This window comes from Vicugna pacos, chromosome 2 (genome assembly GCF_048564905.1).
Source record: "Vicugna pacos chromosome 2, VicPac4, whole genome shotgun sequence".
In the NCBI taxonomy this organism is placed as follows: Eukaryota; Metazoa; Chordata; class Mammalia; order Artiodactyla; family Camelidae; genus Vicugna; species Vicugna pacos.
This window is the reverse complement of record NC_132988.1, coordinates 29,457,017-29,484,243: the sequence shown is the minus strand read 5'-3', so window position 1 is coordinate 29,484,243 and position 27,227 is coordinate 29,457,017. Positions and strand designations below refer to the sequence as shown.

At 34.1% G+C, this 27,227-nt stretch overlaps 1 protein-coding gene across 1 annotated transcript in view; it reads left to right on the top strand.

Annotated features, from left to right (window-relative positions):
• Positions 1 to 27,227, top strand: part of C2H4orf33 (chromosome 2 C4orf33 homolog) — a 617,194-nt gene that overhangs the window by 473,546 nt on the left and 116,421 nt on the right. Inside the window, exons 13-15 of the mRNA XM_072937521.1 lie at positions 1,431 to 1,461; positions 3,157 to 3,221; positions 21,445 to 21,599. The gene's annotated coding sequence lies outside the window, so the exon portion shown is untranslated. The remainder of the gene's footprint in view (positions 1 to 1,430; positions 1,462 to 3,156; positions 3,222 to 21,444; positions 21,600 to 27,227) is intronic.

The following is a 27,227-nucleotide window of genomic DNA, read 5'->3' as shown; positions in this document are numbered from 1 at the left end:
GTGGGCTGGATGTTTATTAGGAGTACTCTTCACAGCCCCACTTGTGGAAGGAAGGAGCTGAAATAGGACTGAGAAGAGGGAACTATCTGTGATGAAAAACCAGTAAAAGCTTCCCTCTACCACATGGGTACTTTGGAGTTGGCATGGTCCTGAGATTTCTTCTGAGTTGAGATGGGGGAGTTAGGAGTCTTCACCCATGGGATGAGCAGTCATTAGATGTCGACCACCCCTGCAAGGAGGCATGAGCTTTCAAGAGGGAGTTTTCTTTAGCTGACACAATTCCAAGGATAACTGAGAGCTGAGAGCCATCTTACAGCTGCACTTCCAACAGCTGGGGCAAGCCCTTCATTCCTGAAGGCAAATCTGGTGATTCAATACAATTCAACATCAACTAAAGTGTATCTCTGTTTGTACAGACATGGAGGATTTGGTGGAAGTATATACATCAATACACAGCATATTGTCCTCTCACAAGGTTGACATTGGAAGGTGTATGGTTGGAGATATTAATTTTTAAAGTATATCTTTCCATTATTTAGTCTTGTATAAATGTATTTTTAATAATATTTCTTAAAATTTGTGAAGACACACAAAATGGTATTTTAATTTCAGCATTCTTTTGTATTTGATGCTGATTGTATTTCTTTGAGGACAGTGGCCATTATCATACCAATCAGAATTTAAAGGAAAATAAGAATATTTCTTTAGCAATTTAATTGACTCTGAAAGATTTTTCTTATCTATATTCAGTACATCAGATTTTCTTTTCATTTTTAAAGCTGTGAGTGGGAGAAAATACTATTCTTGCTACTTTAGTTGCCAACCAATGATAGGTCTCTTTGAGCAGAAAAACAATTAGTAGTTATTCTTATTCTGTGGTTGGATATAAGAGTGCTTTCATACTGAAAAAAGAAAAAAAGAAAAAAGGAAAGAAAGCATAGTGCACTATTAGCCAATAATAGGCGTTTCCTTTGGCTGAAGGTAGTTCCTGATCATAGTCTCAATCCTTACTTGAGCTGGATTTTAGCTTTGTGTATTTTACTTCTTATAAACTTCAGTAATTCTGAATTGGAGGATTGTAAAGGTTCATAGAGAATACTAGTCATAGTCCAAGATGAATAACTGAAACAGATGCCCAGAAGACAACATGATTTTCTCTATCAAAGGTATGTTAGTGTTCTGCTTTCTTCAATGTAAAAAGAGCTATGATGGACAAATATAGGAACAACTTGGTTTTAGAGCCAACAGTTTATTTTGAAGGGAAATTTGATAAGATAATAGCGCTGATGCCTGTGAGTGGATTTATGAACAAGAATTATGTAGAGATATTTCTCTAATACAAGGGATATATAAAAATTATATGTTGATACAGACACTTATACATCTACTGAGTCCAAGTATTTATTAACCATATTTTTTTTCCCTAACAGTGGCAGATGTCCTCATTGAAAGCATATGAAGGTAATCTATTTTATAAATCATACATATGCTGCAAAGCAGTTATCCAAAGTGCAACCAATAACACATCAGTAGATTTTGAGAGATATTTTAAAAGGTAATGGAGTTTCTGTATTTTCTGTGGCAAATTAACAACACCACACACCACCTTGACTATAATATTGATTATATCACTTTATAAAATTGTCTGCCTGAGGTTTAAGTTACTGACTTTAGCATCATATTGGTCTGATAATTGCATTTCAATTTGCTTTGGGAAACCATGTCTGGATTAATTGAGTCATTATAGTTAAAGTTGGTAATAAACAATAATAGGAAATATTTGTCTGTTCAAATGCTGTTATTGCCTTTAACCATTTTGAATTATTAAACCAGCCAAATCAATACTGCTCACTTATTTTCAATAATGAGTTCAATGACATAAAAGTAAACAGTTTTAGGAAATGACTTTCTTTTTGAAGCCCAGCACATGTTGCTATGAATGCAGAGTGAACTTGCTGCAGCTTTTGGCAGTTTTTAAAATTATTGTTAATTAACGTTTCTGCTAAAATTCCTGCAAGCTTAACTGCAGTTGATGAGTTATCATGCTACAGCCAATGAATCCTGAACTAATTTCATAAACATAGTTATTTAACCTAAATTATATTCTCCATCAATCGAGACAAATGCATTTTTAAATGCCATATTATTGTGAGTTTTAATAATACTGCTTTATACCTATATTGGTTTATACTTAAAGAATGTAATATCTATGCATTCTTGTATTTCTGCATAGAAGGTACTAAAATAGGAATATTAATAGTGATATATATATATAGAGAGAGAGAGAGAGAGAATGTATACTTAAAATATATTTATTTGCCAAAATTGATATGTAACAGATAAACTGTGGTTTTTGATGCAAGGAAAAGTGGACTAGGAATCAGGAGCTCTCAGCTGTAGTTTCAGTACTACTCCCTGTAAATTTCATGAACTCTAACAAGTCATGTAATTTACTGAGTCTCAGTTGATACCTTGGCAAATAAAAAAAAAATCACTGAATTCTTGTAAAGGTATAGAGTTAATGTCTCAGAACTGCCTTATAAATATAAAGGATTTTTACAAGAAACAGAGGATTAATTTTATTGTCTATTATTCTTTCTTTTTATTAATTCAAATTTGTTAAATTCACATTCTATATAACTGTATTTTATATGAATATAATGGCTCCAAATTTGCTTCCCAGGTTATCATGGATTATATATAATTTTTTCTTAATTTAAAATTCAATATGACTTTTCCAGGAGTCTCTATATTTATAAATAAGATGTAGAAAATGATCACTTAGTAAAATATACAAAGAAGATCCCAGATTAGATAAAACCCTGTCTAAGTTAAAACCGGAGTATTTGATTCTGAAAGAATTTCAGGAGTGATGATTCATTTCTTATTAGTATAGTCAACATGTAAAAAAAAAAAACCTTTAGTTACAGGAATATGTGCTTAAAATACACATTATAAGAGGATAAAAGAAGTAAAATTCTACTAAAAGACTAGTTTATTGTTTTCTGAAAAAAAAGAAAAGAAATGCGATGAAAGAGAGATTGATGTATTTTGTTTCCAGATAGCTATTTATTGTGCTAAGCATGACTAAATAATTCATTCATTCATTTATTAATGCAACCCTCTATTGACTATCTGTTATATATTCATTGCTAGGTGCTGATGCTGCAAGGATGTGAAAGAATGGTTCTACTCCCAGTATAGTGGGGGAAGCCAACTTTGTAAGAGATAATTACAACAAGGTTTTATGTGCCATAATCTGTACATGTCTAAAATGGTAAAGACACATCAAACAGAGGTGTAATTGAGAATGCTGAGAAGTCTTCCCAGAGGATAGGTACTTGGATTCTGTATTAGCTGTTCGATTTTATGTAACACTTTCCATTTTTATCTCTATTCTCACATTTTTTTTCTAGAGAGAGAGGTTTCAGTACCATATTTTATTTATCTAAATCCATATTGCTATTTTTTATACTCTGCTTACATCATCTCATAGAATGTTAGGTGCTGTGAAGACCCTCTAGCTTCATGTTACCAGTTTACAGAGGGTTACATAGATGTCACAGCCCCAGAGCTGTTCCTGGAAGAGGGAGGGCCAGAAAATGGGCATTCTGACTTTAGTGCAGGGTACTACCTTTCCTTATGTACCCATTCTCATATTATGTTCTTAGTTCTATCCAGATTCAGAAAGCATATGAAAGTCATACAATGATATAATTTAAATTTTTATTTTATATATCCATATATGTATCTAGCTTCAAATCTACTTTTGGTGACCAAAAGTTGATGAAGGATTTCAGAGAGAGAGGGAAGGACAGTGAGGCAAGGAGGGGAAGGGGAGAGAGAAAGTGAGAAAGAGAGGAAGAGAACAGGGATGAAAAAGAGGTGAAAGAGGGAAAGAGTGAGAGAGAAAAAGGTGCTTACATTACTTACTATAGGTAACAAAGCAATTAATTGAATGCAGAATACTGAAAAAAATAAATTCTGTGGTTAAATAGGGAAATATAATTTCTGTTACTGGATTTGTAAACGTTGCTCATGAACAGAATTATTTCAATCCATCATGAAGTCTCAAACGTTGACTCTGCTAATCTCATTTTAACACCTTGAGACACATACCCAGTACATAAAAATGAACCATCATAAGACAGATCCAAAAATGGAGCAAGATTGGAACCCAAAAAGCAAAAATGTTCTGCAAAAGAGGGCAAGGTATCAAAGGGAGAAAAATTAACTTGGTGATGGTAACAGGATATTTGGTAGAAATTTTTTCAAATGAGGTACTTTAGATTCCACATTATAAACTCTTACCAGTAAATTCTTTAGTTCAAATTACGCTGTTCACACATGGTTTTAGAATAATTGTAACCTTTGGAATAAATCTAAGAGGTATAGAGGTTTTGTTCAAATCTGGCATGGGCTTACTCTCAGAGAAAACTGATAACACACACTATGTTATATTAATCATCTTCATAACTATGAGGTAGATTCTTGTTCTGGCTTGTTCTGTGTCAGTTTGGTTAAGTAGGGATTCAGGTTGCTTGAATCTCCTTTCTGGTATAGTTTTGGTTAGAGTTTGCTGTGGGAGGAACTTGGGTGAGATTTGGAAGATGACAGTGTAGGAAGCAGCCCTTACTCACAGATAGTTATCATGGTCAGATATTGTTATGGTCAGAAATAGAAGTGCCAGTGGATTCCAATTTGTTGCTCCTTTTCCCTGCGTCGAGTTTGTCTTCTGGAAGATAGTCCTGTTGGCCAATAGTGGCACCAGATCCAGACCAGATATTTGACTATGGACACACAGAAACAGTAGCTGCCAGACAAAGGCCATAGCTTATCACAGACCTCTTCAGAAGCTCCCTCTTCATACTCCTACTCTGGTGGTTGAACAGGCTTGGCCTCCTGGATTTTCCAGCAAGTTCTTTTTAGGTGTGCAGTGCTAGTGCTTCAGACTAATTACTGACTTTCTTTGACCCTCTAGCTTCCCCTTCCAGATGTTTATTTTACCCAGCCTGCTCCCACCCTAGCCCCAAGATGTGTAAGGGTTTATTCCTATAAGGCTCATAGTAGCTCTGTTTTCTTGACTGACACTGACTGATAGACACAATTGTTATTATTATGTTTTCTTTTGTACTGAAGCTCAAAGAAGTTGGTTGGTTTGCCTAAAGTTTTATAACTTGTAACTGGCAGAACTGGGATTTGATTTAAGTTGGTCTGACTATAAAACAAGGATCCTGAACTCAAACAGCCTCAGAGGACAGGTAAGGTAAGAGAACGACACAAGCTTAGAGTAAAAAATATTTCTCAGAGAGAAACAATCAGGTGTTCTAGTATACATAGCTCTCTAACGCATGTACTCAAGCTTCATTGAGAACTGAAGACTTAAGTTATCAACCTAAAACACTTGCTTTCAATTTAGGTCAGTGCATTCAGGCTTTCCCTAATAATTAAAAAAAAAAGGTGGATATAAGTTACACTTGAATAACTAAAAGACCTTGTAGACAATTTTTGCACTAATGGAGACTGCTCAAAAATTAAAGCCAAACCTTCTTCTTTTATCGATTGATAATCCTGGTATATATAGATCTGAATCTGTGTTCAGCTCTGGATAAGTTTACATAGTAATTGTTATTATGGAGACTTTCTGACTTAATGTTGTCTGATTTTTTGATATTTCAGAAGATGTCAAGAGTTTGAATTTTCAAATAAAATTTCAGTATTAAATTTTAGCTCACTTGTAATAGGGAACAGGCTACACTATAATGTCCCTATCACTCCTAACACTCTTAAACATTTAGTATATGCTTGTCGCTGAGCATTTTTAGTCTGGAGAAATATGGTAACTTGTTGTATGTTAACTAGATTAGAAATATTTTCTGATAAAATATCCTTTCATATGAAAGCTGAAAGATGTAAACTTGCTGAATATTTTGTACTGGGTTATTTTAGATGTTAATTAGGTAACTTACAGGGCAATTAATGAGTAAATGGAAGAAAAGTTCTCCACACCCCCCAATCCATTATATATTGCCATCATCATACTAATGTGTCGTAATTTATCCCTGCAGTTAGTCCCAAGTGTACATTATACATGGATTCATTATGGTATTTTTATTCTTCTTGTAATCACACTTTGAAAAAAAAACATGGAACTTAATCAATGAGTATCAAAATTCCTACTCAAATAATCATCAAAGCACCATGAAAACCCATATGATGGAGCTAGCATTTTTATTCCATTTTCAATAAGACAATTAACATCAGCCAGTGATTACTAAAGTTGTAAATACATTTTTAAAAAATAGCCTTGATGGAGATACAGAGTTGCTTTAGAAGTATTTTTTTATATTTTCTTTATAAGTGCTAATATGAAAATTACTGAAAGCAGTCAGTTGACACTCACTTATCAATTTCTCTTTATGCTTTGCTGAAAGCTAAAAAATTTTGTGTTTAGCATTTCATCTGCTTGTATTGCTCAGGAGGTATTTGAATGGAATAGATGAGGTACAGTTGGAAATAGTTTTTAAAATTATTTTCATAGTAGTTAGCATTTTTGTGTGTATAATTTTATATATCTTATATCACAAGATTGCAAAATCAAAAGGAAGGATTTTTGTTTGACTCTGAAGTCAACTTTTAAAATTTAATATTTGAACTTTTAGTGATGAAAATTTTATATCCAGACCAGTTTTCAGCTCTGACATTTATAGAGCTTGGAAATTGTCCCTCCTGCCCTTGTAACAACAAAAAGTTGAACAAACTGAAAATTAGTCACTTTCTTGGACCCACAAGAGAATTGAATCTTTCGGGCACCCCATCACCCTGAAATCTTGGACAGAGTTCAAGCTGAGATTAGATTATCTGAGCAGAAGACACTGGAGCCATAATGTGACAGGAACACTTAAATGACAGTTTTGGCAGATTTTTAGAGGCTACCTATTGATTAACATGACAGTGGGAGACTTCTGAGAGCCAAAATTATGGAGCCACACTTTTGGAGCTTTACCTGGTTCCCATAGTGATAATCTGAGAAAGAGCTTCTCCTGTCTCTGGCAGAGGGGTAAGGAGTACTCATTGTGTTTTCTCTCCATAGTAAAAAGCCTTCTCCATGACAAAGATTTACTTTTCAGGAGGAAGGACTTTACCACAGTCTAGATGAAGGAAAAACAACCTCCAATCAATAATTCTATATCCAATGACATGATCCTTCAAAATAAGGGAGAAATAAAGTCTTTCTTAGACAAACAAAAACTGAGGTAACTTATTACCAGCAGATCTGCCCTGCAAAGATTGTTAAAAGATGTTCTTTGGGCAGAAGGGAAATGATATTAGAAACATGGCCCTATAAAAAGAAAAGAGCACCAGAGAAAAAATAAAGTAAAATAAATAATGTATTTTTTCTTGTTCTAAATTGATCTAAAAGATAACTGTTCAAAGCAGTACTAGCAATAATGTACTGGAGGATTATAGCATGTGGAAAAATGAAATAAATGACAGTAATGTCATAAGGGATAGGAAAGAGGAAATGAGTGTACTCTGTTACAAAGATCCTGCACTCACATGAAGTGGAATTAGTGTTATTTGAAGGTGGACTTAGATAAGTTAAATGTGTATATTGTAAACTCTGAGACAACCACTAAAAGTTTTTTTTTAAGAATTATAATTGATCCACTAAGAGAGGAGATAAAATGGAATCATCTAAAATACTCAAGACCAAAGGAGGCAGAAAAAGAAGACTCAGATAATGAGTAGACCATAGTTGCAAAATGGTTTATATTAATCCAAGTATATCAATAATCACTTTAAGTGATTGGTCTAAACACACTAATTAAAAGGCAGAGATTATCAGAATAGATTAAAAAAATAAAACCCAAGTATATGTTGACCAGAAACCTGGTTTAAATATGAAGACTTTAATCAGTTAAAAGTAAAGGGATGGAGAAAGATGTACCATGCTAACTCTAATAAAAACAAAAGCTGGAGTAGCTATATTAGCTTTAGACAAAGTAGACTTCAGAACAACAAAAATTATCAAGGATAGAGATGGGTTCTACATAATGATAAAGGGATTAATTTCTCAAGAAGACTTAACAATCCTAAACATGTATGTGCCTGACAACAAAGAATCAAAATATGTGAGGCAAAAACTATTAGAACTGAAAGGAGAAATGGACAGATTCACTCTTACAATTGGTGACTTCAACATCCCCTGACAGTAATTGATAGGTCAAGCAGGCAGAAACTCAGTAAGAATGTAGTTGACTTGAAAAACATTGTCAACTTGATGTAATCAATATTTATAGACTACTCCATACAACAACATCAGATTGCATGTTCTTCTCAAGCTCATATGGAACATTCACCAAAATAGACCACATTCTGGGTCATAAAACACATTTCTTAAATTTTAAAGAATAGAAATCATACATGGTATGTTCTAAGAGCACAATACAATTAAACTAGAAATCAGAAACAGAAAGGTCGCACACTTAAGCATCCAGGTTTGGGTTTCTAATACAGTGTTCAAATGAAAAGAAACAAGTCTTCTTGGGGAAATGGCTGACTCTAGGACTGAGAAAGAATAGTCAAGATAAGCCCGGAGCATCCTGCAGTGATAGAAAGTAAGGAAGTGCTAAAACAATACCTCCACCACAATGATGGGATATGGCAAAGGGACACAGGACCCAACTGAAAGAGCTCCTAATGGCCAAAGCAGGAACAATTTGATAAAATAAGTAAAGTAGTACTGGATTGTAACTCAAAGTATGAAATAAATATCCATGAAGCTGTAGTGACAAAAATAAATAACTGAAAAAGTAAACTAATGGAGAATGGACAAATCTTCCTTGTAGATAATTCCAAATAATTTATGTATATACTTAACCCTTCAGTATAACTGGTAGTTTCACTTAAAAATTGCACTTAAGTGTAACTAATTAAAATTTTTAACAAACTAAAAAGAAAAAAAAATGCACTTAAACTCCTAATTACCAGTACAGATTTCACTTTCCTATCTTCCTCTGCCTGAAATCCTTTAGTCTGGACCCTGTCTCCAACCAAACTATACACCTCTGCATTCATCAAGGGCTGACAGGCAGGGTGGTTGCCTGACGCTAGGCTGGGGATGAGAATTTGGATGTCTGATTGATCCTTATATAGTCATTAAAAAAAGTTTAAAAATTCTCCCTGTTTTCAGTTCCAACCTCAACACTGCCTTGAGCCTATAAGGACTATAATCCTGTATCTTTCTAGAGTTCTGTGATGACAAGTGGGTTTTCTCCTCATTCGCCTTTCCACTCACATTTGTATATGATTTTCCTTCTTTCTAGTCATACTTTCTTCCACTTATAGTCATGTGTTGTGATTCAGGGTCACAGATGCCTCCTGTTTTTACCAATGATAGAGTTTTTCTTTCTGTTTTATTCTTCTTATTGTTTTAGATGTGACTTTTGAGAAAAGGGTACATAAATATCTTTACTATGTCATCTTCAAACATGAAGTCCACAGTTGGCTTCTTCAGGGTCATTGTTATTTGATGACTAATCTCTTTTGACAATGCTATAAAAGCAGGTTGACTAGCCTGATAGCATTCTACTACAACATTCATCAATAATAAAATTGTCTTCCCAGCAAAGACAATCATTTTGTGATATTTTCAAAGCATTTACATATCCTTAAGGAAAATATGAAATATTTTACATCTTGCAAATTCTGCTGTCCAGTGAACACACTGTGTAATTTGTTTTAATCCCCTAAGTGTTTGAGTAGAGCATGGTTCTCCTCTAAACAGATCTCTGCATACGTTAAAGGGAAATGTGGACCTAGAGTTAGGTGATAATATAAAAAGTTTAAAATGAAGTCAACAATAGGTCAAAATTTACTCCAGGGCATATGAGAGAGGGTGAATCATAGAGGTTTCCATCTAAATCTATGCTTTTCTTAATTAACTTGAAAAACAAAAACTGAATTAGATAAAAAGCATTCAAATACACCTGAATAAGTATACAGTCATCAACATTAACAACATTCCAGCCTTGTTATTACATGTGAATTATAATTCTTACTAAAATAGAGTCTTTCCTTCTTTCCTTTCTTTCCTTTGTTCTTCCTGCCTGAATTCATTCATCATGTATTTATTGCCTGTTATTTTCCAGGCACTGTTCTTTGTTCTGGCAGTCTATCAGTGAATAACATAGATGAAATAATTGGCTTCATGTTGCCTATGTTCAAGAAGGGAGAATAATAATTGTTAACTCTTATGTACTATTTACTGTGAGTCAGCTATGGTTCCTTGTTCTTCATTCACACCAACCTAAGGTTTTGAAATCTTCATTTTCACTTATATCATTATTTCATGCTGCCAGTAATCTTTTATATGGATATATGTCCAACTCTTAAAGAATGTGTTGGGGGGAGGGTATAGCTCAATGGTAGAGTGTGTGCTTAGCATGCATGAGGTCCTGAGTTCAATCCCCATCACCTCTGTTAAAGATAAATTAAAAACACAAACTGCCTCCCCCTCCAAAAAATAAAATAAATAAATAAAATTTAAAAACAAAACAAAAACACAAAGAATGTGCTTAATAAAAATTAAAGGGCTTTAGCTTTATATAAATTCTTAAGCTAAGTCTTTGTTGTTGAATATTTTTTTCTATCATAAACAAAATTGGAGGGAAAATGCCTGGTTTTCCATTGTTAGGATAAATTCTTAGAAGTAGAATTGTTGGAAAAAGAGTAACTTTTTAAAAGATCTGCATACGTATTGCCAAATTATCCTCCAGTAAGATTTTATTTACCAATGATATACACATATTCCTATATTCTCACAGTCAATTAATCCCAGACATTAATGTTCTTTTTAATCTCTGCCAATCTGAGAGAAAATATAGTACCTCAGGATATGAATTATTTTCATTGGTTTTTCTTGGTAACCAAATATTAACATTTATTGTGGCTGTGCTTTGAGAGATTTATTTTTCACTTATTACCTTGATTCAGTTTTATTTTTTGAGAATTTTTTTATTTTTGCTTGCTTTCTATTATTATTGGAATTTCTTCTCACCTCTATAAGATTACTCTATTTTCTTTTTAGAGTAGGAGATATCAAAAGGGAGATATCAAAATTTGTAAGGAAGGCTTTTGTTGTTGTTGCTGTTTAGAATTGTATAAAACTAAAGCTAACTATTACTTTATCAGTTCCTGAAACCTAAATTTTGTCATATATTTATGTGACCAAAATGACAATATATTATCAATGTTAGTCACCTTATTAGAACATTTCCATGTCAAATTTATTTACTTTACCACTGATTAGCGAATGAAATTCAAAAACGCCAGATTCATTATTCCGTAAATAATACAGTTGCCTTGTGTAAACTTTTTTTTTACCTAATTGGAGAACATTTGAAATAAAGAAAGCTTTCATTATTAATTAACTAATTAATAATGAGAATGATTAATGGACCTGTGCCAAATATGTTCATAAAATAATTGTTTTTCCTTGTACTCCCATTCACTTAGGATCATTTATTTCTGGTTTTATCTATTGTATCAAAATAGGTCCAAAATTCTCCCAATTTCCTTAATGAAATTAATAGCTACATAACATTTCATTTCATTCCAAAACACATTACTAAATATCTTGTGGATTGTTTAAAAACATGGAGACATTATGATAGACTCTCAAATAATAGTAATAATAATAGCAATAAGTAAACTTAAAACATGCCCTTTTTCCAAACAAAAACAATCCAAAAAAACCCCCAAGTTACCTTAAATTTCTAGAAACAGTCCACTTGCTGAGTGAGGCACCTCAGTATGCTATCTAATAGGTTTTTATTTTTATTAAACAATCCTAAACTCTCTGCCTCTGTCTTAGTATCTGGGAGAGAAAGAAAGCAAAGTGAAGTACAGCAAAGCCATGTACCCAGAGTTCTTTGAAAGTCTGCCCTCCCACCCACTGCCTTTTTTCCCATTAGAACTGTGATGTCCCTTTAAGAGGCACCATTTAAACTCAAGAGTCCTGCTTCCCCCTGTGAGACTCTCAGTACTTGTTCACCTTTTGTGTCCATACCTCTGGCTGATGCACAGTTTTCAAGATGAATAGTAGCCATTGTAGGACCAGTCACCACCCGTCTTTATCCAATATGAAGTCATCTAATGGACTTAGCTCTTCAGCCACCCGGAGACCTGGCTTCACCTGCTCTGCCCTGGCTGCCTTTTAGTTAATATCTTTGAAGCTTCCTGGAAAGCCACATCTTATTCAGGGTAAAACACTGAACAAAGCCAATCTGTCCTTAATCAGTGGTGTATCTTTAACAGAAAATTTTCATTCTTTTAGGCATTTCTTTCTTCTCCTAAAGTGAGTAAAATTTGTGACAAGGAAGAAAATTAGTAGCACCTGGAAAGTCTGTTGATGTCATTTAGAATCACAGAACAACAAAATTTTTATACCTTGATGGATAATTTGCTTCTTTGTGGTTTGATGTGACTTCACAATTAAGTCATAACTTGTCAGCCTGCATTTCCATGTGATCTTTGATTTTAACAGCTATGTGCTGTTGTGCACTAAAAGAGTAGTTTACATCTCTCACCAACTGAAAACTAAGGATAGGAAGAGTTATTTAAAGATAGTATTTATTTGGTTATTGGAGATTATTACCATGTTTAAATACATAGAGGGGAATGTTTAAATCTAGTCATCTAGAAACAAAATATCTTTAATGGGATAGCTGAATATTGCAGTGATATTTGTAATATTGTTATGGCTTCTCTGTAAGAAAAGAAAATCCCTGCTCTATTGCATTCAATTGGACAGAATTATCATGTCTCATAAAACTGTCAAGTTAATCTGAATCATAGATGTTTGACAGGCAAATAAAGATGAAAATCATTGTTCCAAAAATTGGGGATTATAGATCTCCTACAGAAATATACATGTTCAGTTTAATAGTGATAATCCTTCAATTTAGATGAGCAGCATTATCTGCCTTGATAATATTTTTTAATATCAAGGACAAGATTTTATCTTCCACATCAAAAATACTTTGACAAATTATTACTTGGGGACCCTATGCACACTGTAAAAGTAAAAGTAATGATCTAACAGGTTTCTTTTTTCTTAGAGATATGAAAGTGGAATTAGAAAGTATGCATTTATAGGTTAAAAATAATCTCTTGAAGCTTATTTTCAATCAAATTTTGTAACGAATTCCAACAACTTTGTCTCTCTTAAGGGAATTCATCACTATTGTTATTTCTCCACTAAACCTGTTCTTTTAAATCTCAAAAAAGTGGAAGAATGATTCACTACCTTAAGAATGTTTACTGAAGGTGTTTTAGGAAATCTTGACCTTTAAGTGCAGCTTTTATTTGCAGGCCTTGTGACTATTTCACTTCATACATAACAAGAAAAAATGCAAAGAAAAGTAATGAACAAATTTAATCAAGTATGCTACACCATTATTTTAATCAGATTTTCTAATAGCTTTAGTTTTTATATTTTGATTATAAAATTAAATTGTTTTATATAGAATGTAATAAGAAAGATCCAGTGTGGGGTCTTATTTCAATGAGGATTAGAATTGCTGAGCCTCTTTTTTCTTTTTTTTTTTTTAAGAGATTGTTCATTTTTATTTATTCAGCTTAAGGCTAGAACTTCCTGGAAGGAAGGAAGAAAGGTAGGAAGGAAGGGAGGGAGGGAGGGAAGGAGGGAGATCTTTATTCATGTGCTTAGCCAACTTCTATTGCAGGATTCTATGTGCCACATTTTGTGCTCGAAATCATTCCATATGTGTAAGATTGTATAGCTAATAATAGGCAGAGCAAGATCCAAAGCACATTCTCCTTACATTACTACCCTACTTAACTGGAAACATTAAAAGTTGTCTAGAAACCATATGTCAACAACAGGGAATGGTCAACGAGAACCATAAAAATATTGGGATGACAAAGATAAATTGACTGTACTCATTCAGCAGTGCCATGGAAATGGGCAGAATGATACACTTATTCTACATCTGTTTTTCCTTTTAATAAGAACACTGTATAGTTAAAAAAAACAATTTGTAGTTGCCTTAAGCAATAACTGCAAATATCCATTAATATATTTAACGAAAGATATTATGTTCTTTAATAGAAATGTTGTCATGTTAATATTTTTAACTGAGTTAGTTTAAGGGAATGAATCAAGCACATGGTCTCTGAACCTGTCAAATTACAAAATTTTGGAGGCATAGTTTAATCAATGCAGCAATTTTTAAAAATTTTATATTATTGTGATAAGAATACCTAAAATGGGATTCAACCTCCTAAGATATTTTTAGGTATACAAAACAGTGTTTTTAACTATAGGCATGATGCTGTGCAACAGATCTTTAGAACTTACTCATCTTGCATAATTGAGACTTTATACGCTTGATTAGCAGCTCCTCATTTTCCACTTCTTCCAGCCCTAGGCATCTACCACTCTACTCTCTGATTCTATAAGTTTGACTCTTTTAGATAATTCATATAAGTGAAGTTATACAGTATTTATCCTTCTGTGACTGACTTATTTCACTTAGCATAATGACTTCAAGTTTCATTCATGTTGTTGCATATTTCAGAATTTCCTTCTTTTTAAAGGATGAATAATATCACATTATATATATATAATATATATTATATATATATGGCACATTTTCTTCATCCATTCATCTATAAGTAGACACTTATATTGTTTCCATACCTTGGTGATTGTGAATAGTGTGCAATGAACACCGGAGTGCAGATATCTTTTTGAGATCCTGATTTCAGTTATTTTGGATATATACTCAGAAGTGGGATTGTGGATTGTAGGATCGTTTGGTAGTTCTATTTTCAATTTTTGAGAAACTTTCACACTGTTTAACATCGTAGCTGCACCATTTTACATTCCCAGCAATAGTGTTACAAGGATTCCAATTTCTCTACGTCCTCCTTAAAACTGGTTCTGTCTCTCTTGCTCTTTTTTTCAGATAATAGCCATCCTAACACCTGTGTGACAATATCTCATTGTGGTTCTGATATGCATTTTTCTGATAATTGGTGACATTGAGCATGGTTTCTTATACTGGTTGTCCATTTGTATGTCTTCACTGGAGACACTTCTGTTCAAATCTTTAGCTCATTTCTTAACCAGGTTATTTTTGTTTTGTTTTGTTTTGTTTTTTGGTAGTAAGTAGTAGTGGTTCTACATATATTTTGAATAGTATCCCTTTATATATATGATTTACAATAATTTTTCTATCATTCCATAGCTTGCTTTTTTTACTCTCTTATTTTCTTTGCCTTCACAGAAGGATTTTACTTTGATGTAGTTCTACTTGTCTATTTTTGCTTTCTTTACCTGTGCTTTTGGTGTCATATTCATGAAATTATTGCTAAGACCAATGTCATGAAGATGTTCCCCCATGTGTACTTCTAGGAGTTCTACAGTTTGAGATCTTAAATTTAAGTATTAAATCTGTGTTGTATTGAATTTGTATATGATATATGATAAACATCCAATTATATTATTTTTGCATGCAAATATCAACTTTTCTCAAGATCATTTGTTGAAAAGACTGTCATTTCCCCATTGTGTATCCTTGGCACTCTTGTTTAAGATCAGTTTATTGTACATGTGTAGGCTTATTTCTGAGCTTTCTATTCTGTTTCATATGTCTGTTTTTATGATGATGCCATACTGTTTTGATTACTGTAGCTTTGTAAACTATTTTAAAATCAAGAAGTGTGAGGTCTCCAGCTTTTTTCTTCTTTTTCAAGATTGTTATGGCTATTCAGGACCTTATGTGGTTTCATGTGAATTTTATTGTTTTTTCTATTTCTATATTTTAATTGTAAAATATATATTTAAAATGCAATAACATATTCAGATATCATATCTTTTAAAAAGTATTAGAAGCTCACCAAACATTATTTTAGAAACTATTCTTAAAATAATATAAACATTCATTGTTTTATCCTTTTATAGTTTTGATGACTGCTCTTAAGGACATAGTTTCATTTGAATCACACAAACATGTTTGATGGAGCTAGCAGGTATCATTACACCTATTTTTTAGATTGTAAATCTGACTCAGAAAGTTAAAAAAATTATTTTCAATGTCACACAGCTAGTAATTAATGGATCCAGGCTAGAAACAGGTTTATTGACACTTAGATATCTTTTTAAAGAGATATTTCCACAGACACTTCCCTATATATTCATTCTGAGAGTACAGATAAGCTTGGTTCTATAAGGATAATATTTGTAATGCTATAGATCTTGATCTATAAGAAGCTATCTTAAGAAATTCAATTCAGCATTATTTGTAGATTGTCTGCTATGTGCCTGGCATTTTGCTGTTTCTGGATAAACACATGTAGATGAAGCATTAGCCCTGATCTCAAGAAGCACACGGTAGTAGAGACAGGTGAATACATGATATAATACGATGTAGAAAGCTACTCAGTAACTAAGGAGTATACAAGAAACTCAGAAGGGGGAGGAGTCTTCAACTCTCTTTGGATTGAGCTGGCTTCATGGAGGATAGAACATCTGAAGTGGAATTTGAAGGACCTCATTTCCCATTATGCATAATATGAAAACAGCAAGTTGTCCAGCTTAATTAAATGAAAACAAAGTCAAATTCAGCTAGCAAACATTTTTTTCCCTCTAATTTTCATTCCAAATATATATTCACTATATTTGTTGGTAATAAACTGGTCACCCATTATCTAAAAGAGAAACCAGCCCTACAGACTCTTTCTGACACATTCTTACATAAGTACACTTTGTTCTTTCCTGTAGTCATATCATCTCTCAGCCAAACCATTGAAAAGGTCTTTTGACTGGTCTCCTATATACTACCTCCAGAATAAGCTTCCTAAAATGCAAATCTGGTCTGTCACTGTGTGGCCAGAAACACTTCAATGATTTCTTGGGCTTCTTGGATAAATGCCAAGTTGGTCTTTATAGTAAATCAATAAATTTTTCTTAATGTGTAGATTTAGAAAGTGTTTAGTTACTGGGGAGTAGCAAGTGAGATGCAGATTTGTGGGAGTACACTAGAATTAAAATTATTAGAGTAGGACTTTGTCAGCCTTGCTCAGCTCACCCCATCCCTACCACCAAACACAGGCAAGGCACTCGATATTATTTATTAAATATGTCAATGTACTTATACAAATGTGATTAATATGCTAGTATTTATAAATAATATATAATAATTAGAAACTCCTTTTTATTGAGTGTAAGTCATCATGTTAGTTGCTTCACATTAGCATTTTCAATACCTTTAAATGTTTGCATTGTCTTTAATCCATACATTTATATTAGCCTTAATCTCTGGAATGTTGTCAGAGGATATTATGGTCTCTATTTTATGAGTGCAATAACTGAGACTTAGAAAGGTTAAAAAACTTGCCCAATGCCATGTAGCTGATGAGTGGCAGAACTGAGATTCAAAACGAGGTCTGCTTGACTCTAAAATCTGTACTGTTTTCTTTACAACAGTCTGCCTGTTTTTTTCTATCTCTTAAATGTCCCATCTGTCTACCCATATTTATTAAGGTAGCAAATGGTCTTATTTATAAAATTTATCATCCTTATTGCAGAGGAAGTTTTCTGTGTACATATTATTCTCTCCTCCCCTACTTCCCATCCTGAATATATTGGGGCTTTTATTTTAAATGACTGAAAAGATTTTCAAAGGCTTTAGGGAGAAGTGGTAGATTTGGTCACAGTTGTTCTGACTGTGCATAACTATTTTAGCTACAAGGATTTTCTAATTGAAATAATCATGCAAGCTCTGTTAGAAATTGTCTCCTCAGAGAATTTACTGTATTTACAATGATTGTATTTTCATAAGTTTTTTAACAGATTAGGAATTTATCTCCATTGAGCATGATGGATTAACTCCATTAGCTTATAGTTTTGTATTGGTACACATTAGAAATGTACCTATGCTTGTAATGAATCCTCCCAGTGTTAGATCAAATTCTAACAACATTATATAAACAGAAACTAAAGGGCTGATAGTTTTTCCAGAGAAAAGTTAGGATGTGAACAGGCTGCTCATCATAAACAACTGGGGAATCACATTTTAGTAGTAGGAGTCTTATTACTGTTTTTGTTTTCTATTATTTATTGTTTTGTCTTTTGTTTTAAATTTACATTTTATAACTTTGAGTCTTTATCTTTTAAAAATTGCCTTTTGATTTTTAGCATGTAAGAAGCGTGGAAGTCACTACTCCATCTTAACAAGTAAAGAGCTGAATAAACTGAAAAATCAACACTTTCCTTAAAGAAAAGTCTTCAAGACATTTTTCGCTCTTCTTAAAGAGAAGTGAGGTAACATGGCAAACTGCTGTTCCCCAAATTGAAGAAACAGACAGGAAAAGACAGAGAAGCACAACTTGCTGAAGCAGAAACCCATGAAACTTCCATGAGGACCAGAGTTGGGTCAGGAAAACCTAAACTGTAATTGACAAGTGGTTAAAGGCTCAGTGTTGACAAGTCTGAGAGTTAAAACTCTAGGGGACCTGGTCAGAGAGAAGCTCCACATTTTTGCGAGTTTTACCTCTAGGAGCTTAGAATGATTCAATATCAATTAAAATAGAAGTGCCCTATGATCCAGCAAATCCACTTCTGAGTATATATCTGAAGGAAATTAAATCACCATCTTGAAGAGATAACTGTACCCTCATGTTCATTGCAGCATTGTTTACAATAGCCAAGCATGGAAGCAACCTAAGTGTTTGTTGATGGATGAATGGATAAGAAAATGTTATAGATATTATATAACTCTCACTACACACAAAACATGGTACCTGTGTGAGGTGATGGATGTGTTAATACCTTATTGTGGTAATCGTTGCAAAATATGTCCGTATCAAATTAGCACATTGTAAATCTCAAACTTACACAGTATTGTCTATTGTCAGTTATATTCAATACAGCCAGAAAAATTAATAATTGAGTTACCTAAGTGTGTGTTTTTAGGTCTATTTGAAATACTGTTTCCTTAAGTTCTCTGATAGCACAAGTACATAACATTTCTCCAACCACTTGGCCCACTCTTTCCCAACCATCTTCAGGACTTCTTTTCCCTTTACTTACCTCTTTAATTTTGGAACTCCTTAGCATTTTGTCCACTATCCATGTCTTCTTATTCTGTAGTCTGATCTTAGTTACTTGCATCTACCACTTAATTCTAAGATTTATCTATATTATGGCCTTGAACTCTGGGACTATGTATTCAAATTTTTGTCAGATATTATCACCTAGGTGACCACATACACCTAAAATGTAGTATGTTAAAAGATGAAATCTTTGTATTTGCCTCTCCCAACTTCAGTTTTTTCTGCATTGTTCCCCTTCTTAAAGCATAATCCCACTCAGTTGCCCAGACTAGCAACTTAGATGTTATCCTTAGTTCTCCATCTTTGTTCATCTTGATTGCATCTCTTACACATCTTGAATTCATCTATTTCTCTACATGCTCGCTTCCAGTGTCCTAGTTCAGACAATCTTAAACTCCAGCCTCAATTACTACCAATGATTCTAACTCATCTCTTCCCTCTTAGCTCATTCTCTGTATTATAGCTGTAATTATCTTCCTAAAATGTAAATATGCTCATTTCATTCCTCAGCTTGTATTCATTGGCTCATTCCCTATTACCTGTAAGATAATATCCAAACTCTTTTAACACAGTTTAAATATCCCTTCCTCCCTTGGACCATGCATACTTCTTTAGGCTTATCCCCATCACTTCCCTCCCTAACCATATGTTCCAACAGTATTATTTTCATTAAAAAGATCGCCTCAGTTAGGACTGTCTCTTTCAAGTCTCTTGACTATCCAAGTCTGGCTTAGGTGATAGGTTCCTCCATAAAACACTGTTCTCCTTCTTTGTGGCATTTATCATATTCAATTTTAATTCACTATTCACCTGTGTGCATCCTTACTTGGCTACACGGTTTCTGTGATGGAGTGCCCATTGTCTGCTGTGCTCCCCCTTATCATCCCAGAACTTTACATAGAGAGGGGGCAGTACACATGAATGTATGAATGAATGAATGAATGAACTGATTTTGAAGAGTTTGCATAAAGCTGCAAGGGAAGGGGAGAACTTAGCAGAAGAGGAAATATCATTCATTTAACACAAATCATTATGCTCAGTGTTTTTAAATGTATTAATACCTCAAAGTTCTTAAAAATTAAAAACAGGTATGATCAAACTAATGTTCAGAAAAAGTATGTAACTTATTCAAGATTACATACATAGCTATCAACAGAACTGGGATCTGAACTCAAAAAGTTTTAGTGTTTTCTACTCTACATTATTGGTTTTATTCATGCCAGAAGCTTAGGAAATAATTAAGGAGAAGTGGGAGGCACTATGGATTTCTTTGGTAGGAATCCATGAATTATTCTTGGGACATCTCATAATGGTGAATCTATGGTGAGTTGTTGATGTCTCATCACTTTCAGAAGCTCACCTAATACTGTTACTCCAGATCCCATGTCAGCAATATGAGACTTGTTTTTATTATTCCACCAGTTATGGTCTTATCATTCGGTATTCTGAACTCAGTTCAGAGGTATTTATGAATTTATCCATTATTGAATCATTGAAGGCTTCTGTCCTAGGGATAAATACAGTGACACCTAGTGAGAGTAAGAGAAAGGTGTTGAAGATGTTGATCACCATCCTGAAAAATCTGATTCAGAATTCTGTGAGGCTAAAGATGAGAAGGGCCCTGCTATACAGTGCTAGTTGCAAATCTTCTTTGACTAAAATAATGAAAGGTCATTCACATAATACACTTGTTATGTGTCAGCCACTGTTCTGTGTGATTTATATTTTTTAACTCAGCCCTACCAACTATTCAGAGATGAATTCTTCTTCTTCAGTTTTATTTAGGAATTTGAGGCCCAGAGAGTGCCCAAGATCACATAAATAATTAGCTGAGTTGAGATTTGAACCCAGGCAGTCTAGTTCTAGGGGCTCTGATTGTAACCATGGTGCTGGGCTTTTGAATGACATTTTAAAGTATCTTTTATGATTCTTTGAATATAAATTTTATTTTTAGAAGCTGTTGCTGTTTGTCATTAAACTCTTTGTTTTCACCCTTGCTAAGGATCATCACTAGGAAAGATGTGCTGTACACTGTATTTCAATTCTCTTGGATAACAGCAAGATATCATTTGTTTCTAAATAAAGACAGTTGAATTTCAAAGACATTTTGCTTCATTTTATGTTCTATTATTTTTATCATTTTGTGTATATGTTTCCATAACCATTGATCAAGATAACCTTAATGGTCCTTCAGCTTGACTAAAGTATAAATAGGCTTCTTCCTGACTGTAGGCCCCTAAACGCCTTTTTCTTAGAGCATTTACTTAAAAACCTTTGTAATTGTGTTTTCTCTGCCAGTTTTACAACCTAAGAATATCTTCCTCAAGTATCTGGGAAGCATCTTTTTGAAATGTCATCAGAGGAGACAGAACCCCCATCTCTGCGTCTCCGTTCGAGCCTAACTTTGGTGGGTGTCTTGCTACAAATTCGTAAAACTACCTCCTGTCAAAAAGGTAAGACAATTTTCCTCTCTCCTCTGGTAAAGCCAATGAACAAACACAGGTGGCCTATGATCTCCCTCTCACTGCAGCCTTTAAAAACTCTACTACTCTTTGTGTCAGTGCAGTTGAGTTCAGACTTAAATCTGGCTTCTTTCATCTATTCCAATAACCCTGAATAAAGTGTTCTTTGCCTGTCTGAATTTTTCTGTTGCAATTTTTGCTTTGACACCATAACTGTGGGAAAAAACACACAACAAAATCAAGCTTTATATGTAGGCATTAGAGATCAGTGTTTCCTAGATCTTAATTCTTTACAAACATTCAAAACTGCAAGACTTTGGTGAAGAAGATCAAGTTTGTTATTTTATATTTTTTGAAAAAAGAAATTGGGCTTCAAAATACCCTTCGGTAAGCTCTTGTTTAACATCAAATGAAAAAACCTATTCTGGAGAATACAGTAAATTTCCCCCACTTTTAGTTGTGGGCTCAAGGTATTAAATCTCATTATAAAATTTGAGGAGGTAAAGGTCTGAAAGTATGGATACATGTGGCCATATCATTAGGGGCTAGAGGCTGGGGGAATTTTAACTGTAACGATTATATAAACCAACAGAAGTTAAGAAAAAGATATTCAAAAGAGAACACTTGGGTTTAAAAGATAAAAAGTGCTTATTTTAGTCATATATTTCCTTAGGCAATAACATTTGGTCCATCCATTTGTTTGGAAGCAAGAACCGACAGGAGGATGAGACAGATGCCTGAGGGAATTACTATTGTTTATAACCGCCCATGGTCATTTAAATATATTTAATGTAACTAAAAGAAAGGTTGTCAGCTATTCTGATTGCTACTTTTGTTTTATTAGAAAATTCTCTTGTGGTTTCCATTGAAGATTGACTGGAAATAACTTTACCCTTTTTTGTCCCTTTTCAAAAATTTCAGTTATACTCAGTTATTTATCAAGCATTTTCATAGGGATCTGGGATTTTTTCCTTCAGAAATAAAAAGGGCAGTATGCTCAAGTAGGGCACATTTTATTTTTTCCTTCAATGTGAAAAAAAACCCAACACAATATTTGCATGTTTTTCAAATTGCTTTGTGTGCTTTCTGAAGCAGTGCTAAGCAAATCAGCACATTTATCTAAGGAGGAAATGATATCCTAAAATACATGGAGAAACCTAACTTGTTAAATAGCTTCTAGTGTTCATGAAAGAGCAAAACAAAAACCTACAATATATGTAAGACCATAAATCAGTTAATCAAGTTAATGGCTTCCTTTAGGACATTTGAACAAATTTTAAAAGAACATTTAAGTATAAAAATTAAAAAGTGAATACACCAGGAAGAAAACATATATCATTTGAGCAGAATAGTTAACTTATTTTGGGAGGAACAAGGATAACAATAAATTCAACCCATCATATTTGATAAAATATTTTTCATGTATCTGCTCTCAGGGGGTAAATATTAAGTGAAACTGTATTTGCTCATAATCCCCATCAACTCCAAAACAGGTACTAATTGGCTTAATTTTTTTAACCTAGAAATGGCCCCTTTTCAAGTTATATTGTGAAAGCTGTGTAGAATGTAGTTTAAAATGCGATATATGAGCACCATGAGGTGGCAACTTTTGACCAATCATTTTGGGTCTTATTTCTGGAATTGCTAACTCTGTATAGAGAACATAATGAGGGTGTGTTACTTCTTTTGTTAATTTTGGTAGCATACCACAGGGACTTTAATCATTAATTCAAAGGAGGCACTTCCTGTGGAAAAATAAGCTTATTCTAGAGAAAATCCTTACAATCCTCCAAGCATTTTGGATGTGGGCACTTACTAGAGGTTCTGCCTGAAAGTGGCACTCGGGAGTGATTCTCTGCCAGAGCCACCCCTGCCTGCAGGGTTAGATCGAAAGCATCAACATCAACAGATTTCTCTTCATGCTCACTGTTTGACAGTTTAGAATAGAAATATCTGCCAGCTGTTCCATTTCCTACCTTTCTTGATTTTGGTAAGGTGACAAACATAACAGATTTATCAACTTTTTTTTTTTTGTATAGCTCAAATGTCAGAGTCAGCTTTCCAAATACAACCTCCCAAAAACCCCTCTTCCAAAAAAATAAAAAGACCAAAAACCCTAGCTTTTAAAAAATGTCAGGATTTCAAGCACACTGCACCTAATTTTTTAATAATGAAACTACCCACACAATTAAGCATAAACATAAGCTGCTTTTCCTTTTGGATGACTGCAAGAGGAGAAAATGCAATTACAGTGCTTCTTATTAAAATTGTAGAATATATGTATCTCCAGAAAAAAAGGAGAAAGAAACAAAGAAAAACACTGCTTTGTAGATGAAATATAACTTGACAGGGGAAGGGGCTGAGGGGAAAGAGGAAAAGGCATTTATTGACCACTTCACAATTTATTTCCTTTGTGACCTCAGACATTTCCCACAACCTCTATGGCCTTTCATTTCCTATTTTAAAAGTAAGAATAATACTTGCTATTCCTATCTGAAAGGACTCAAATGAGGAATGATAAAGTTTTGCCTATTGTAAAGCACTGGTCAAGTGTAAAAGATTACTTCTTTTTGAACTCATTGAATCTGTAATTTATAAAATAATCATTAAGCGTTCAACCATATTTTTACAGGGAAGGGTATAGCTCAAGTGATAGAGCACATGCTTAGCATGCACAAGGTCCTGGGTTCAATCCCCAGTACCTCGTCTAAAAGTAAATGAATAAACCTAATTACCTCCCTCCTCAAAAAAAAAAAAAAGAGTTCAACAATATTTTTCACTCTTTCACATACTTAACCTGGATTGTGGAATTTAGTTGAGTCCAACAGAATCTTGATTTGGAACTCTTGAGAGGGTCTAAGTTATTTTTGCTCATTGTAATAGGTCTCTGGTTACACTGCCTAACTCACCACCCTCCCCTAGTCTTTTCCGTATTCTTTCTCTTCCTGGCCAACTCTCCTGCAAGCACTGACAAAGTGCCAGACACCAAGGACCTTCTGTGTTTCCATCTAGGAATGCAGTGGAGAGATCTGAATTAGTGTCTGGCTGGGCCAGTACCAAAGGATGGAGAATGGTGGGAAAGGAGGGAGATAATGAAATCTTTTAGTGACCCTACATTGGCTCTTGCTTCTTCTTGACAATGGACAATTGACTTCTGCAAGCAACCCCAGCATACAGGCTGCTTGTGAGAACAACCAGTTCTCTGGGTAGCTTCACATGCTTTGTAGCTATTATTTATTCTTAGAATATGCCTGAATGAGATCTGGAATGCTATGAATGCAAGATTTTGATTCAGAAGTCATGTGCAGGCTGAATCCCCTGTTCCTCTAAATCCTTAGTTGGAAGCTTTCTTTGTGAGGGTGCTGTTTGGGTTGTGGGTGTGGGTGGTAGCTTGTAGCTTCTCTCTCATGTTGAGAAAACCTCTCTGGAAAATGCAAGGAGGTCTCCACATTGTATGGGAAATGTAGTCAAGTCTAATGTGTCAGGGAAGTTGCCACTCTTTGCTCCAGTCACCATGACTGCCCAGGTGGCTCTGCCCCTTTATCTCTGCCCTGTCTAGACCAGACAGTGCATACCTTAAAACCAAAAAGACAAATCCAATATGTGTTTAGAAGAGGGCAGTGAGGCACAGAATGATGCTAGGAGAGGAATGGTTGGATCATTGTGTCATTGTCTCCTGATCTGTATTATTTCCAGCCCCAGACATATGATACGGTGAGAGTGACCAGATGGAGGTGACCCCATTGCCTCTAGGAGACTTGATTATCTATTTTCCAGAAGCACAATAGCAACTCTTTTCTCACTAAGAGAAGCCATTACAAATTAAAAGACAATTCTCCCTTTAGTCTTCAGGAAACCTCTCTATAGAGGATCCCTGCATTCAGATGATGTTCAAAAAGCCAGGGACAATAATCCAGGGAGACAAATTCAATCATCTTAATGATCCCTGAATTATTTCAATTATCTAACCAACCCCTCAAATAAGACAGTGCTTCAAAGAGGTACAGACACATTAATCAGACATCCCAGCATGATAGCATTAGGACAGACTTTAGTCAAAAGTCTTCTAAAACAAGTAGTAATCTCTTAAAATAGCACTGTTGGCAAAAAGTTATCTGGATTTGACACCCACAACCGCAGGGAGTGCACACGCTCTTGAGCTTTTGGTGTAGGAGAAAGCACTCCGCTTTGGGGTAAAAAGAGATGGGTTTCAACTCTGCCCTTTAGTACTCTACTAACTGTGTGAAAGTAGGCTAGATAGTTTACCTTTGGCGTCCTGGTATATTTATAATGGAAGATGAAATATCTTTTTCACTCCAGTCATCTGAGCATGAAATGAGACAATGTGAATAAAGCATCAAAGAACATGCTTAATAATTGGTAGTTTTCTTCCCGGCCTTTTCATGGCTGGAATCTGCCTTCTGTCTTTAAGCACTGCCACAAATTATGTAACCTCTAGAAAAGTGCTGTGCCTCTCTGGGCCTTAATTCTTCGGATGTAAAATGAGAAACTTGGACTGATTGATTCAAAGGTCCCTCCAAGGACATTTTTCACTAAAATATGAAACATCATGGTAGATTTCTGAAGACATTACCTTCACTTTTGTTCCCTTATAGCCATCTGTTATCATAGGCTTGGCTGGGCTAGACATAATTACTTTTTCCCTATGGAGTCAAGAAACAAACTAAATGGCAGTGTCCTTGAATAATTTATTTGACTCCTAGAATTAGTACATTATCATTGTTGCTGTGGAAGAAGTAATTTACATTTTGAAAGGGTATTTTACTTCTTTTATCTCTGAATGTATTTTAATCCTTTTACTACTTAGAAGACATGACTCCATTATTTTATGTCAGTACTTCCCATATCCTGTGATTTGGGTGGGGTCAGTTATTATCTTCAATGTCTGATGAGGTTAGTGTACTGGGACTCTGAGTGCCTACATTTAGTTAATGAATTTGAAGCAGAGTCTCAGGAGCTTGCATACCGACCAGTACTGTATGAGCCCCTAAGCTTTTGTTTGCTTTCTGTTGTATGATCTGTGGAATAATATTTTATATACACATAGAGTATAACAATGAAGAGTAGGTGTCAGATTTGGAAATACATAGGTCTGCGGAAAGATATATATTCTGTGATCAGCCATAGATTCATATCCAGACTTTATCACTTAACAGCACTTGACTTTGACTAGTCACTAGATATATCTGAATTTCAGTTTCTTTTTGTATAAAATGATATTAGATGAGAAGCTATTTGTTAAATAATATTATTTTTATTATTGTTATTTATAGAGGAAGGCAAATATTATATGATATCACTTATATGTGGTATCTATAAAAAAGACAAGTGAACTTATTTATAAAGCAGAAACAGACTCACAGACACAGAAAATAAATTTATGGTTACCAAAGGGTAGATGAAGGGCAAGAGGTAAGGATTAGGAGTTTGGGATTAACAAACTACTATACATAAAATAGATAAGCAACAGGATATACTGTCTAGCACAGGGAACTTTATTCAATATCTTATAATAACCTATAATGAAAAAGAATCTGGGAAAAAAATATATGTAACTGAATCAGTTTGCTGTACACTGAAACTAACACAACATTGTAA